Source organism: Coptis chinensis, chromosome 9 (assembly GCF_015680905.1).
Source record: "Coptis chinensis isolate HL-2020 chromosome 9, ASM1568090v1, whole genome shotgun sequence".
NCBI lineage: Eukaryota > Viridiplantae > Streptophyta > Magnoliopsida > Ranunculales > Ranunculaceae > Coptis > Coptis chinensis.
Window position 1 is genome coordinate 1183298 of NC_141464.1, and position 17388 is coordinate 1200685.

The window sequence follows — 17388 nt, forward strand, 5'->3', positions numbered from 1 at the left end:
ACATCTGCCCAATACTCTTTGCCTAGAATGGCATTAGACAACAAACATCTCGCTCTTTCAAGCAAGGTTCTATTCATCCTCTCTGCCATTCCATTCTGCTGAGGTGAGCCCCTGACTATCCAGTGTATGGCAATTCCCTGTTGTGCACAAAACTCTTGGAAAGGCCCATAGGTATACTCAGTACTATTATCAGATCGTAGTGTCTTTACCTTCCTATCTGTGCGATTCTCAACCCTTGCCTTCCACTTCTTAAATGTCTCAAACACTTCATCTTTCGTTTTCATCATATACACCCACACATAGCGGGTATGATCATCAATGAATGAGACATAATGACGGTTACCTCCCTTTGAATCCACTCTGGAGAGTCCCCAAACATCCGTATGCACATAGTCAAGGATTCCTGTTGCCATGTGCTTACTTGACTTGAACTTGACTCTGCACTGCTTCTCATTGACGCAATGCTCACAGAACCCCATACTTGGTTTCTTCAAGTCTTTCAAGAACCCTCGCTTGCACAACTCAGACAAACCCTTTTTACTCATATGCCCTAGTCGCATATGCCACATCTTAGTGCATTCAGAATTATCACTACATGCAACCACTTCTACATCGCCTATCACCGTACTACCTGTCAAAGTATACAAGGTTCCATGTCTTTGACCCTTCATAATAACTACAAAGTACTACCTATCGCCTAAAAACTTGTGGCTTTTGCAATCCAAGGTACCAAGAGAAATAAGGTTTTTCTTCATCTCAGGAACATGTCTCACATCGGTTAATGTCCTCACTACACCATCATGCATCTTGACCTGTATAGTTCCAATTCCTACCGTCTTACAAGCAACGTTATTACCCATCAAAACAGAACCACCATCAATGCTCTTATAAGAAGTAAACCACTTTCTATTTGGGCACATATGGTAGGAACACCCGGAATCAAGAATCCACCTTTCGGCCATATAGTCTTGTGTGGACACACAGAGACTCAACTCGTCCCTTTCAGAGCCAGAAGCATAACTTGCCTCAATTTTTGCCTTACCTTTCTTCTTACCATCTCTCTTCTCTTTCTTCAGGTGAGGACAATTACTTGCGTAATGTCCCTTTTCATCACAATTATAGCACTTCACATGTGTCAAAGGCTTCTTTGACTTGGACCTATACTTCTCATTGCTTGTAGAAGCCTTTTCATACGACCTTCCTCTTGCCACTAGCCCTTGACCTGCATCAATGCTATTCTCTACACAAACCTTGTGTGTGACATCCTGGGAGCCATCTTTCAAGTTACACACAATAACCCAAAAAACAATTTCACTTCGGAATTTAATCGAACACCTTGTCTACTTAAATTTCGAGCATTAAACTCAAAATCCTAGGTCGTATACATACGCTTTGATACCAATTGTTGTGAATAGAACAATGCGGAAACAACGTTACCCACAACAAATAGATCAATCCTACACAAAGATCGATCCTTCACATTAGACAAGACTTTAACACCCTCCAAAGTAATATCCCAACACTTCTCAATATCAAATAACAAGCATATAAAGTAAAACAATTAATGTAAAGGAAGAACAAACCACAAGACGAGATATATCGTGGTTCGGCAATTTGCCTACGTCCACACTACGAGTTCCAAACTTTCCTTGATGTCTAGAGTAACAGATTACAAGTCTCTCAATTCACTCACAAAGAATGAACACTCAACTCACAAAGAATTGCTCACTTATAATCACTTTCTTTCTTGGTTTTGGTTAAGTTAGGTTTCTACAGAAAAAACCTATATTTATACTGTTTCAGAAAACTTCCGAAATAAGTCAAATTCGTGCTGAAATACGGTGGAGCGCGACGTGCCCTTATCCAGGCAAGAGGGAGCGCAGGGTGGGCTGAAGACTCTAGATGTCGACCAAGGCATGAGCGCGACCCACACCCTTCTCAAGGCAAGAGAGAGCGCAGGGTGCGCCCTATATGAGAAAAGCAAAAAATCACCCTTTTTCTCTACATTGGAGGTGACATCGAGATTTGATAGGACCTGGGCATACTTGCCAGGCCTGGGCCTCCATGGCCATGGGATAACTAGTACCGATATTGTCCCCACTTACCCACTCATTGGGCTTGGGCAACATCTTGACCATGGGTGTGGGGTTTTATCAGAAAAGGCCTCGGTACTAGTTAGTGATCTTCCCACTTTATCAACCCATGATGAACTCATTTCTTCTCCCATGTGGGACTATTAGATTTCAGGTTCACAATACCCAACATATTCAAAGAAGATGATCCTCGTAATATAACCTATTACAAATCCATACTTAAAACAACATAAACCACCAATAGGCATTTCAAATGCGGTTTCTCTACATCAGTGCAAAACACATTAAATAAGTTTGATCAATAATAATTACAAATCAACTCACTAACATATCCTCTATTCTACTATATTCATTTTTTCTGTGTGTATACACTCATTTGTTAAAGCTTTTCCAAATATTCATTTTTTTTATTTAACTATGCATCAAATAGTCGCATTCTAAATAGTCAAAGTTTCAAATAATTAATCAAATTAATACTGAGTAGCCACACCAATTCAAAAAAAAAGAAGATAAAATCAACTAACTAGAAGAAACACTAAATCACTAAATACTCCATAGTTCTTCCAACCATCCAATAGTTCTACCATCTAAAGAAGAAGAGGAAGAAGAAATCTCTGCATTACTTTACCAGACGCGAATCGAAGAGAAAACTCCCACTATAACTTTGTTATTCTCCTTGTATGATTTTCTGAAGTCATTCTGCGTTAAGAAAGGGCAAAGTTTTGGAAGTGGGACGTGAGAGTATATCTAATTCCTTTTTTCGCTAATAATAATCTGGAGTGATATACCTTTTTTACCCCTTCAATGAACACCTAAACAACCGGTTGTAAGTGGTAAAATGAGTGGCCAAAAAATGTGCGTAGCAAAACATCTTGCGCATTGAAGAAGCCCCCTTTTAAAATACGTATTGGAATTTGCAAGAAGCCCAAGAACCAAACTAGGTTGATGATTTATACTAGTATCGAGTTAGAGGAGCCGACTAACATTTATCTCCACTTAATCCTGTTCAACTCGGAATACTAGTATACTGCTATGCAGTGGGGGCTCGGAGAGGGAGAGTGGAGAGGGGAGAGAGAGGTTGAGAGAGCGTGGAGAGAGAGAGGGAGAGGAACGAAGAGGAGAGATGAGGAATGAGGACAGATAGAAACCAACCAAATCACTTTTTGTCCATATAGTCCCTGCCCAGAACGTTCGGCTTTCCTCACTTGATTATATTTGGCTAAATAAATAAGACTCAGCTGGCGCCGCGACCGATTAAAAAGTTTTGCATGGCAGATCTCGTGAAATCCCTAAAATACCCCTACATTTGGCCAAACATACCCAATTTTGGATAACCTTTTAGGAAAGTAAGTAGAAGTGTAGAGCCAACATGCCCCATATTGTGGCTACACATCCATGGAAGAACAAGTCCCACCTCAAGATTTTGGCAAGATGAAATATGGGTATATACCCCTCTTCTTCTTTTTTTGTCCTTTATAAAATTTGTAGAAGTGGGTTTTGATTTTCGGTTGATGGGTTTTTTTTCTTTTCTTTTTGTAGATGTAAGCATTATAAAAGAAGATATAAGATACGAGCTCCTTGTTGCAACAAAATCTTCCCTTGTCGACATTGTCACAATGAAGCCACGGTAATTTTAATACTATTAATGACCAAAAAATACATTGAACTTTGCACTTGGTTTCAAAATAGACAACGTACTTTTTTTTTATTCAAATAAACATTGTACTTTCACAAAGTTTCAATTTAGGCATTCCATCCAATTAATTGGATGTCCAGCCGTTAAAATTTTTTCCAATTCTAATTTGCCTATGTGGCAATTGTTTAGACCATGAGGTGACATTTATTCAACATTTCAACACGCCAACTCATCAAATTACAAATAATCGACATTTTGACACGCTAACATTTTGATATTTCGACATTTTGACACGCCAACTCATCAAATTACAACTGATATATCGGTCCAAATGCTGATATTTTGAATTGGTGTGTCAAAATATCGAAATGTTGGCGTGTCGAAATATCAAAATGTTGAAATGTTGGCGTGTCGAAATATCGAAATGTTGATCAGTTGTAATTTGATGAGTTGGTGTGTCGAAATGTTGAATGAATGCCACCTCATAATCTAAACAACTGCCACATAGGCAAATTAGAATTGGGGAAATTTTTAACGGCTAGACATCCAATTAATTGGACGGAATGCCTAAATTGAAACTTTGTGAAATTACAATGTTTATTTGAATAAAAAAAAAATATGTTGTCTCTTTTGAAACCAAGTGCAAAGTTCAATGTATTTTTTGGTCATTATCTCCTATTATTAATGATGTTTTAACTATACTTCATGTTTTGTGTATGCTTTATTTGGATATTTGATTGTATTAGAGTATGCTGGACAACCCCAAGGACATACATGAGATAGTAAGGACTGATGTTACCCAGGTGAGTTCTGTTTTTTCTTCATTGTTCTAAGTGTTTGAATAAACTTCTTAAGTTGTTGTAGTGTTAAGTTGTATAGAGCCATGTGTATATGAGCTACTCTTTACTGTATAAAGATGTGTATTACATCTTCTTCCATGTTTTGAAAATAAGAACGTAGGATTGTGGGACAATAGGAGAAGTTTCACTGGTTTAGGAAGGTCAAAGGTGGTTTGTGTATCCGAAAAGGTCTTAAGAACAAGATTGTTTCTTAGTAGGCTAGATGACGCTGAATTTACACTAATTAAACAATGAGCAAACTATGATTATTGAGAGACCTACCCTAATGCGAAAGCGGGTAGACTGGACGTGTGTGGGGCAGAATGTGTTCTTCTGAAACAGTTGTCACATACTTTTGTTGCTTTAGTATTACACTTATCATTTTTGATCTGGCCTTTTCGAAATCTAGAAAGAATCAAACAATCTCCTCATGACAATCAGAAACAGTCTAAAAAATGTCAACCAATAGTGGAGAGAACACAAATGAGGAAATGTTCCTGGCTTCCTGGACTGAATAGGTTTAACCTAGTTATATTTTATACACATTGAAAAAAGATGTGGTTGGTTAGTTAATTTATCTACATTTTATCATGAGAAGAAGGTCTAACAATAGTTTGGTGGAATTCTAGAATGAGTGGAGAGACTCTTTCTGAGACTTTGTGCTTACATGTTGTGTCCCAATTGCTAGAGTTAGTCAGTTGTTCGTAATTCAGAAGCTCTTTAAATTTATTGTTTGTTATATTGACTTGTGAATTGTGATGAAGTTTAATTGATGAAAGCTTTTTTCAGGTTATCTGTTCAGTTTGTGACACCGAGCAGCAGGTGCTTATTGAGGTCTGAGTAATTTGCCTCTTCATCTGTTCGTTCTATGATGTCTAAAGTTGATTTTCTAAAGCTCCTCTCATTTCCAGGTTGCTCATATTTGTACAAAGTGCGGTGTTTATATGGGGGAGTATTTCTGCGGAGTGTGCAAGTTCTATGATGATGAGCTACTCTGCCTAGCAACTTGCCATCCTTTTTTCTTTTAAGAATTTGACTTTGACCGTAACCTGGTTTGGTTATATTTGATTCTAACTGTAGCGGTTCCTCTCTCATTACAGACTACGAAAGGACAGTTTCATTGCAATGGGTGTGGGATTTGCAGGTTAGCCGAACAATGACTTGTTGATTTATTGCTTTTATATAGTTAATAGCCTGGCCTGATTTTTGGAACCTCTATCAGAGTCGGGGGTCGCGAGAATTTCTTTCATTGCGAGAAGTGTGGTATGAGCTCTATGCACTGAAAAATAAGCAAATCTTCTTGTTCTTTTGTTTGAAACATGTTTTAAGCATCTTATTTTGTTGAATAGCTTAATATGATTTATCTGTCACCACATGTTATGGCAAATTGATATCTCAAACTACCATATAGGAGAGTCAAAAATAGCATTTACGGCAGAATTGGTTAAGCTGCTGATAGAGTGATAGAGTTTAAGGGGAGATCCTGTTGCTTAAAGTAGGTAGTGGCCGACTTAGGATTGTACGAAATCGTTTATGATATGCATGTTCTTATGCTTTGTCGTGGTTCATAAGCTCCAAACCACTCTTCGGATTGGAATTTCTTTTCCTCTTCCCCTGATTAATATTTTGTACGAGTACACAGGATCTTGCTAAGCAACCAGTTTGCAGGATAACCACTCGTGCGTGGAAAATTCTATGCAGAATCACTGCCCTATCTGTTACGAGGTTCTAGTTTACTTTTGTTCACACCCATCCCATTGGCTTCTTCCTTTTTTCTTTTGGGTTCTTTGTTCTGTTTTGTATTGTTTTGTTTTCTTTCCTTCCGAAATCCTAACAACTCGTCCATATATCACAGTATCTTTTTGACTAATTGAAAGCAACAAGTGTTATGAAGTGTGGTCACACCATTAATATGGATTGTTTTAAAGAGATGGGGAAGCACAATCAGTGAGCTTTCCCTTTTGCATTCGAAATAAGTTTGACTTTTATTATTTATTTTTGAGAATGAGCCTGATTGTGATTCATTCCCCAGGTATTCTTGCCCCATATGCTCCAAATCAATCTTTGACATGTCTAGCTCTTGGAGGAGAATGGATGAGGAGGTATAAAACTTTCTCTTGATTGTTACATGGGAAAGGGATACATGTTAATTGCCAAAGTATTTGCATGCAGTGGAAACTAGGGAAGTTTGTCCGAGACAAGCTAGGTTTCTAGAACTCGTGGCTTATATGCCTTAACAGAAACTAGATTTCGTTCTCAATAACTACATATATAGATAGTCATGTTGATTTCAAGAAGCGGATATGATTTTATAGAACTAGTTTTCACTGAACTTTGTAATACCGTAGAAAACAAAACATATATCTTTAGGTCTTGCTACTCTCTGTTAACGCTGTACTACCGAGTTTTCTGTTTGCCCATTGTATATATAACAAGGGCTATTGACCTCATGTTTGGTGGTAAAATGTCCGTGTGAAATTTGCTATGTTATATTTATTATTGATTCAAATCCTTGATTACCCTCATAAATGTGAGCATGTCAATTGTTTCTTAAATTGTTTGTGTATATTGCATGTCTCTAGCTTATACGTGTTGCTATAATTCAATTGTGAACTTTTATGAAATTCCATTAACTTGGTGGTTAATTTCCATTCCTAATTGTTTGTATTAGGTATGCTTGATTCCTTTTCAATATTATCTTATTTCTACAATTGGTGGAACCAAGATTCAGATGAAAAGTCCTTGTACTGGAGTACCACTTCATCTTAATGGTCAGCAGATGAATCATTGAGTTGAAATTTTTAAGATATTCTCCATGTCTTTTTTGACCTGTAGAAAGCACATGATTAAGTTTTAGGGAGTTCATTTGTTGGTTATATAGAAAGAAACTAGTTTTCGAACCCGTCCTACGAACGGGTGCCACATTATCTAGGGAATTGGAAGGGATTATTGATCCATTCGTGCTTACAGTAGGGAAATTGTTTAAGTGTTTTGGCAATTGAACATAAGTAGTTAACATGTTTTCTGTTTATTTATTCCTTGTGCCTTTCCTATTTGTAATGTGTGAGGATCTGTATGTAGTCTATTCACATTCTTAGTGATGCATACACATGTACCATACACACCCGCTGGTGGCCATATCTAGGTCCATACAGTCCTAAAATGTTTGTGTTATCGATTGGGTTGGTGATGGGCTTTCTTTCGCATTACAACCCTCCAAACCACGTTTTTAGGCTATTCCCCTTATATCACCTACTTGTCGTTTCTTCTTTTTTCTCCTAATTTCTATTTTGACTGAATTGTATATTTTACGTTTGATTTGAGAGATTTAGTGTGTGGTTGTTGCAAACACATAAATGGATAGAAAAGTCCAAGGCTGAAGCATATATGCTGGCTACTGAGGTAGCTGTGGATATTGTTAAGAAATACCAACTGCTATTTTGTTAGTTTTAGAAAGTTGGTCTTAGTTTTTTTTGTTGTTGGAGGGCTTTTTTTTGTTTTGAATTGTAATATGTCTTGATATTTTGCAAGTTTGTGTGTTTCAGTTAGTTGAATTATTTTCTAGCTTATGGTTATCACAGTGTAATTTTTCCTGTCCTTTTTCTCTCTTTGAATATTCGTTTCCCTCTATTAGACCTCTCAGACTCAGTGAATAGTTATTTTGTTTTGATATTGTTCTGTTGCTCTGTAGTAGAATTGCAAACTCTTGACTGAAACACAAAAACCTCTTCAACTTGCTTCATTGGTTCCAACGGTGCCAGCTGCGGAATATGCTATTGAGTCAGCCATTTTAGTTATCACTTTTCGAGTCCGAGGGACTATTGCTGTAGAATTTATTAATAGCATTCAAGGTTAAACACGACTCCTAGAGAGTTACAAAATATGAAGTTCTATTCTCGTTTCATTCTCTTCTTTCTTTTTTTACTTGGCAGGGGCAGGGCCTTTGTTTATGCTATTCTATCTATTTGTGCATCAAGTTCGAAGAAAGTCTCAATCTATAATGAAGAAATGATAGTAGCTCGTCATTTTATAGGCTTTATCATATTAAGTCGGAAGAGTTTAGATAATACTTTCAAAGTGACTCTCGATAGTAGAATCGAGGTTATTCAGGAAGAATTGCAGCAATTCCCCAATCCTAACGAAGTCGTTCTTTGGAATCTAATGAACAACAACGACTACTTAGGATTAGCTTGCATATTTGTGGCACCGTAGTAGAATCATTACTAAGGGCACGCTGTGCGCCTAAGTGCATTTATGACGACCTTGAGGCTTCGAGCTGCCAGTCAGTTTTGTGGACTTATAAGGCTATGTTATTAGTCTATGGGCGATGTGGAAAGGCAACTGAAGTGGAAAGGCTTTTTAAGGAATTGGGATCCAAAGGCTTTTTGCCGAATGCAGTTACATATAATTCCCTGCTTAATTTATGCATTTGCAAGAGAAGGAAATGTTGGGAGGGTGAAAGAGATCGGTGAAGAGATGGTCCAGGAAGGTTTTGGGAGGGATGAGATGACTTATAACTTTATGATCTATATGTATGGGAAGCGAGGGCATCATGATCTTGCCTTCCATCTCTACAAAGACATGAAGACAGGAGGACGTAACCTCGACACAATTACTTACATTGTATTTATTGATTCACTTGGAAAAGCTGGTAAGATTACTGAGGCTGCAGATGTGATGTCAGGGATGTTGGATGCAGGAATTAAACCTACTTTGAGAACTTTCAGTGGTTTGACATGTGGGTATGCCAAGGCCGGGATGGGGGTTGATGTCGAGGAGACATTCAATTGTATGGTGAGGTTTGGAATTAAACCCACTCATCTGGCATACTCAGTTATGTTGGATATCTTGTTGAGATCTAATGAGACAAAAAAGTCCATGACATTGTACCGAGAGATGCTAAGTTGGGGTTTCAAACCATATCAAGGTCTCATAATTAGAATGTTAAGAACAAAATTCAATTCATAAACCAAGAACATAAATATCTCTAGTAGCAAACAATATGATAGAAAGTTCCTACTTCTAAACATCTTTGTGACTAACTTTCACATCATACTCAATTAAAAAAAAACAAAAAAAAACATGGTTGATTTTCAGAATGCTTTTAACATGGTTGATCGGACTACTATGTTGAGAGAGGTTCATATCCGTTGCCCAGCTATTTCCCCTTGGGTTGAGTACTTGTATTGTCAACCTGCGAGGTTATATATGGGGGATACCTACATATGGTCTGCTACTGGGGCAAGGCGACCCTTTGGGTCCCCTTCTATTTGCACTGGTGTTGCATCCCCTGATTCTGCGGATCTAGTCCAGTTGTTAGTTGTTGCTACATGCTTGGTATTTAGATGATGGGACTCTGATTGGAGATATAGAACAGGTGGCGACAGCTTTGAGTATGATTCAGGAAGAAGGACCTTCTTATGGGCTGGTTCTTAATGTGGCTAAAACTGAGCTATTTTGGCCATCATTGGATCCACGTCACTCCACCCCTGGTCTCTTTCCTTCAGATTTGTCCCGTCCTCAGCAGGGAGTCAGATTGCTTGGAGGTGCAGTCAGCATTGATCCATCCTTTGTCAGGGGCCTTGCTTGCAAGCGTGTTGAAAAGGTTGGGACTTTGATGGACCGTTTAGCTACATTAGACGATCCACAGTGTGAGTTAGGTCTCTTACGTGCTTGTGCTGGGCTCTCTAAGTTGGTATTTGCGATTCGTACTTGTCCACCATCCCTTTTTAGAGAGGCAGCTAAGATGTTTGATCGGCATCTCCGCAGTGTTCTCCAGGGCATTGTGGTTTCTGATGGTCCTAACTTCGGTGATTTGCAGTGGCGTTTATCGACACTCCCATTACGTCTGGGTGGGTTAGGTATTTATTGTGCCACTGATGTCTCTACTTTTGCTTTTGTGGCCTCCCGTTGTCAGACGTCTGAACTTCAGAACCACATTCTTAGGAGTTGTGGGTTAATGCCTTTGGATGAGATTCTTGATGTTGCTAGCAGTGCAATGAGTCTTTGTCTACCCGATTTTGACCTCAGTTCTATGGCTGGGAATGCTACCGTCCCCTCAAAACCACAAAAAGTTTTGGCAGAAGCGTTCTATAGTAAGATTGTTGTTGATCTTGAGAAGGAGCTTGTATTATCTGCTCGTCAGAAAGCAGTCATTGGATGCTTGCAGTCAGAACACGCAAAGGACTTCCTACTTGCTATTCCGATGGAGGGACTTGGACAGCATATGTCGTCAGTGGAGTATCATTCTATTCTCCAGTACCGTCTCATGATTCCTTTGTACTCTAATGGTGGTCTATGCCCTGTTTGCAAAAAGAGTAGACTAGATGCTTTTGGAGACCATGCAACACACTGTAGATATTTTCCAGGTTTCAAATACCAACATGATCATGTCAGAGATATTTTATGTGATGCATTTTGGAGGGCTTGGGTACAAGTGAAGAAGGAGGCTCCTGTGAATTTTCTCACTGATCCGAATGAGGGAAGATCCATACTTCGACCTGCGGATATATTGATATTCAGTTGGTTTGAGAGGAGACATGCATGTGTTGATGTAACTGGAGCCTCTCCGTTGGTAGGGCTTGGGAATGGAGTCTTTGAGGTGGGGGGAGCAGCTAAGAGAGCAGCGACAGGGAAGATGGAGAAGCATGAGGAAGCTTGCACGGCTAACCAGCATTGTTTCATTCCGTTTAGTTTCGACACTTTTGGTTTCTTGGAACAACAGTCTGTTGAGCTTCTCAAGAGACTTCAGAAAGTTATGGACAGTAATGTTATGACAGCTGGTTCTAACGAGTTTGTTTTTAGAAGAATATGATTTGTTATTTAGAAAGGACTTGCGGCGTAGCTTGTTGCACCCTTGTCCTAATTATTTGTAAAATTCTTTATCAGTATCAATAAAATTTCCACTAAAAAAAAAAAAAAAAAAAAAAAAAATGGCACTAAACCAGGATCCTAACAAAACCAAAGCAAATTATGTACTAATCCTCATGGTTTTCTTTTCTTTATTCTGAAACCATTCTTGTTCTCTTTGTTGCTTTTGTCCTTGTTTTGGTTTTTCTCCATGTCCTTCATTTCTTTTATTTTTTCTTCGAGACAATATATATTATCTTTGTTGTGTTTATCATCAACCAAACAATCTAGCATAATATTTCTGAGGATGTCAAGTTGATTTTGTTTCTCTTCAACCTCTTTTCTTTTCTTCATAAGTTCTTTGAAATTGAAGTCTTCAATTTCTATATCACGTTCATCCTTTATAAATTGTATTACATGAAAAGCTGCTGAATCCTCTGCTTTTGCAACAGAATATGTAGTGTTAGCTTCCATCAATTTCTTTAACTATGACGTCTTCATTGTTAAAAAATAAGTCTTTTGGTACCTTTAATGTTACAGTGCTTTTGAATCGTCCATTCTCTAATTCTGTGTTGTAGACCGGATCTTGTTGAACGTTAAGTCCTGCTTCTAAAATTTCCTTTAGCAATTTTTTTTTACATAAGTTGTAATTTTCATACACCATTATCTGCGAACAATATACAAAAAAAAAGTTAATATGTAATATGTAATAAAATATACCTGACATGCTGCTCTGAAAGTTGGATAAACTTTTCCATTAACAGTTTTAATATCTTCATAAGTCAAAGGACCTTTGACGATATTCAACAACAACCGCAGATAAAATCTCTCTCCTGAAGTGGGATGTGCATAGTAGACATGTCCAATTTTCTTCCCATTTTTTCTTGGCTTCCACTTCCTTTTCTTTTTATCCCATACGAATTTAGTAGGAAAATCTACATACGTAAGAGCCCTAGCTAATTTTGGATACTCAACATTTGCTTTAAACCACTTTGTGAACTTGGTTTTTGATGAAGATTTCCTCTTTACTACATCTCTTCATCATCTCTCTCACTATAATAAACCAAATGCTCACCTTCAAGATGGAATGGTAACCTTTCAACGCCTGGTCTTCTGTACTGAATATCAAATTTCAATACTCTCCAAACCGCTTCAAAAGCAAATAAGAATCGGCAGTGTAAGAAATTTGCAACTTCATCAACGTCGTTTACTATTTGATGATTACTATCTTTGTCTGTAACCATGTTTTCAACAATAATTGCAGTAGCTCTGTCCCTTCCATTGTTAATGTATTTGAAAAGGTATTTGATTGATCTTCCCTTGTTGCAGTGTTCCACATTAATATGAGCTTGGTACTTAACTATCAAATCAACATATGTGAGCGTGTGGTAAACCTCTCTTTTGGAATTCAATAGTGTATAATGCTGCAAAACATTAACAAAAACCGTGTTTATTAACATCTCATAAAATATTTTGACTTTTTAAATTATTTAAAATAGTATAGTATATAGGTTACCTGCCTAAGCCTTTCCAAATTTCTTGCGCTTTTGTAAATCAGTCATCAGTTCATGCAATTTCATCTAAAAAACTCTTGCAACAATATCGAGAAAGTCTTCTAGTTTATAACCAGGAGCTATTATGTCAATACATCTCTGGATTTCTGGCCATTTAGGGTTGCATGTAAAAGTAATGAAGAGATCTGGGGAACCTGTGAGTCTGCATATTGCAATGGCATCTTGATAGTTCTGTACCATGTACCGCGGACCACCTGCGAAAGATGAAGGAAGAACTAACCGTTTGCCTACAGTACCAGGCCTCGTGTCACCAGCAACAACTACATCTACTAATCCTTGAACAATTCTGCACGAATCGTTATTTCGAACCCAATCCATTTTATTTTGTTCAACAGCTGTATAAGCATCTACACAAAGTTGCTATCTCAATTTTTTCCCACGAACTATATATAGTCTGGCCTTCATTGCGTCTGAGTTGTAATCTAAAAGCATAGTATTCTCTCATGCTAATATTTTTTTCTTTTTCCAACTACTGCATTGTTTCTATATGGAATGTCAAGTCTGTATCCATCTTCAGCATGGAGGAACAAAAGTGGATACTGCATTGCCATGAAACTTGGAAGCAATTCATTGATTCTCTTCAAGCCAAATCCTTTCTTGTCCACAATAACATCTTTGTGCTCATTAAATTCATCACCATTGCCAACGATTAGACCAACTATCTCATTTTATGATGGCAAATTATAAAGTCTTCCATCTTTTTGTCTTCTATTAATCAATTGTATACTGACGTCAGCCACATGACATTCTTTAAATCTATCCCTTGCCATTCTATAAGTCTTGGTGAGTTCGTTGGTAACATTCAACATATTTATCAATCCTTGAACAATGCTAGAATCTAAAGCATATTTTGGATTCCTCTTAACAATTTTCTTACTAAGAGAGTTCAACCTGTGGGTGACTTCATTTTCAGTATTATGTATGTACAATTGTGCAAACCTTGGACGTACTCCTTCAGCTAGAAGCAATGTTCCAATTTTGTGGTGATTTTGCCCTTTTATTTTATAAACAAATGGTGCCTTTCCATCATTAACTGAGCTCTGAACTTGTCCACCAGTAGATGTGAACGCGAACATTGAGTTGTAAATGCTGATGTTTTCCATGTAATTTAACGATTTTGACCCTCCATTGCAATCCAAAAGATTCTTCAAAAATTCTGGAGTATCTTTTAGAAGAGGCAATTAAACCTTTCCATTCTGACAACATATGGAGAATTTGGGATTAATAGGTTTTTTGCTCCTATCATTCCTTTCTTCGTACCAGACAATAGCTCTACAATGAGAACATATGGATATTGGACATCCAAAATCTAAAGGCTCAAAACAACTTCCTGCAAGGCAAAATGTTAATTAAAATTAAAGATTTTTATTATAATAAGAATATAAAACATTGTTGTATGAAAATTACTTTTATGTGAGACATCTATTCCACGTGAAATGGAATCTTCAGTTTCATTGTCCACTTCAATGTTGGAATCAGATCCACTCATTTGTGATAGGTAATCATCATCACTTTCATCGTCAATGTAATTATCGTTTCCAATGCTCTTCAAATTCAGCATATCTTATCGTTTAGCTCTACTTATTTTAGCTTCTTCTTCACTTGTTCCGGGCATAAAGATTGTTTAAAAAATAATAATATGTCATTTAATAAAGTATTTTATGCTATAAGAACAATAAATTGAATACATAAGAAGAAAATATTTACCATTACGTTTCATTCTACTAAGATGATTAGATTTATAACTTCTCTTCTGTGTTTTTCTCCTCTGTTTTCTTTTGACTGGGGTAGACTTTGTAGTTGTTGTTCTTCTAACTGATACTTGATGCTGACCTACAATTTAAGAGTAATATTAGTATGATGAATATATAAAGTACTTGTCAGAATCATTGTAAGTTAAGACATACTTTCTTGTGAAGGAACAATGTCACCAGAAGTTTCTTCCATATTATTAGGCTTGCTGGTATTCTTTGGAGAAATTTGAATCTCTACTTGAATTTCATCCGAATCTTTCTTTGCATTAATTAGTGCTTTTCTTTTAAACTTAGCACGCATGTTGTGAAACCAAGTAACTATGTTTTTTTTTTTCTGAAACATTATCGTGTTGATTTAGTTCAGCTTTCAAATTGTTAATCATCTCTTTATTTGGACTTCCATTGAATTGATCAAATACTTGATGTTGTTTTTCAAGTTGGATTGTTGGTTGTGTCCATCGCTTTCTGCTGGATAAATTCTCGTCAACCGAAATCATGTAGAACATAATACTGTTGGAAGCCTAGAAAGAAAAGGAGTCAGTTAACTCAGAAGCAGCCAAATGTGTTGTGTTGGACCAAGTTTGAGTTGAACATTGTAAAACTCGATGCTATTTGGAGGTGTCAGTGTGGATAAATCTGGAATTGGTGGACTGGGGCGTATTAGTAATGGGGGTGGTCAAAGTGGTGAAGCAATAGAATCAGCAAAATCGCAGCTTGTGGAGAGTTTCTTCAACAGTGAGTAAAGCCAATTTGCTCAATCTTTATATAATACTTGACATATATTACTTTATAAGCAACTGACTTGTGTTTATTCTGATGTACTCAGCTGTTTGCACATATTGTTTCCGATTAAATCTGTGCTGAAACCCCTAGGCCACTTTGTAGAGTTCCCAGTAGCGACCAATTACCCATCTATATCTGCAGGAGAGTTTGTCGAGCTAGAACTTGCAGTGATCAATTTGAAAGGGAAAGCAGAAGGCGAATCCATTATGGCAAACAAATCCAGGATGAAGTAAAGGCTTTTCCTTTGCCATGCATGAGGTCGAAGCATGAGAAAACATTTTGTTTAAGTGTGTTTGTATTTCTTATGTACCAAAAAATATGTATTAACAATAAAAAAAATACTAACCTTTAGTGGAAGGAATTTGGAGTCCTTTCAAGGATGGTGTACCGGGAAAAACCTTCTCTCCAGGAAAAAAAACGAACCTTAAGGGAATATTGATGTGTTTTCTTATGATTTCTTTATGTATATTGGCGTATGCTTTCACTTGTTGAATGCTTCGTCAATATTGATGTCTTTATATATATTTTAATATGACAGCATTTGTGTAGCATAAGAATTCTGTTGTTGATACATTAACTAATCCATATCCATATCTATTAACAAATCCATATTCCTATCCAATAACTAATACATATCAATTAACTAATCCATTAAGAGTTGGACGGTTAGTGTTTTAATGTAATATGCTAAAAATACGGGTATAAGCAAATTTAAACAGGTATAACCAACTCAAAGCAATATGCAAACAATGTAGCATTGTTTAGCACTATAAGCTTTGCCAATATTGCTAGAGCAGTGACAAAGCAAAATTATGCATTTTTTATCGAACTTGTTCACGGGATACCCCAATGGCAACTGTAGACGATTGTATTACACGTATATTTGCTGAATTGCTGCTTGCATTTTTTGTATGTGAACATGGGTTTTAGAGAAATGAAGAATTGCGGGTTTGAGCCAGACCGTGATACATTCAATACTTTAATTAGTGCTTATGGTCGATGTGGCTCAGGGATTGTCGCATTAAAAATGTATGATGAGATAATCAGAGTGGGATTTAGACCTTCAGTTACTACTTACAATTCACTTCGAATGTCTTTGGACCACGAGGTGATTGGAGAGCAGCCAGGCGTGATTTTGGACATGAAGAGCAAGGGTTTCAAGCCTAATGAAACATCAACGTCCTTGATGCTTCATTGTTATGCAACGCCAGTGTGTGTGGATATTAGAGGGATAGAGGCAATTGAAGAAGAAATCTATAGTGGAGAGATCTTCCCAAGTTGGATGCTCTTGAGAACTCTCGTTCTTGCAAATTCCAAGTCGCGAGATAAGGGGGGCATGGAGAGAGCATTCAAAGAGTTAGGAAAGAAAGGATACAAACCTGACTTGGTCCTCTGCAATTCAATGCTTTCCATATTTGCAAAGAACAGGATGTATAACCAAGCACATGAAATGGTGCACGTAATCCGTGAAAGTGGTTTGGAAACCAGATCTTATTACCTACAACAGCTTGATGGACATGTATGCACGTGGCGGAGACTGTTGGAAAGCGAAGAGATCCTCAAGGGGCTCTGAGAAAGCTAAATTGAAACCAGACCTTGTATCTTACAACTCACGGGATCAAAGGGTTTTGCAAGGACCCAGGACCCATGAGGCTCTCGAGAACAATGTCGAGATGATAGCTATGGGAATCAGGCCTTGCATTTTTACGTACAATACTTTTGTTGTTGGATATGCTTGTAAGGGAATGTTTGTGGATGTGCATGATGTGATCAGTTATATGATGCAGCAGAACATTTGAAAAAGTTGCAACCACAATAAAAAAGATCTATCCAAATGAAACAACAACTAATATCTTTAAT

General features: G+C 37.3%; 1 pseudogene across 1 annotated transcript in view; it reads left to right on the top strand.

Annotated features, from left to right (window-relative positions):
- Positions 1–3488: 3488 nt before the first annotated feature.
- Positions 3489–17388, top strand: part of LOC147474342 (E3 ubiquitin-protein ligase MIEL1-like) — a 30565-nt pseudogene continuing 16665 nt past the window's right edge. Inside the window, exons 1-10 of the transcript XR_015208382.1 lie at positions 3489–3535; positions 3633–3720; positions 4476–4532; positions 5358–5390; positions 5480–5569; positions 5669–5712; positions 5791–5831; positions 6211–6293; positions 6424–6515; positions 6601–6670. The product of XR_015208382.1 is annotated as an E3 ubiquitin-protein ligase MIEL1-like (transcript). The remainder of the gene's footprint in view (positions 3536–3632; positions 3721–4475; positions 4533–5357; positions 5391–5479; positions 5570–5668; positions 5713–5790; positions 5832–6210; positions 6294–6423; positions 6516–6600; positions 6671–17388) is intronic.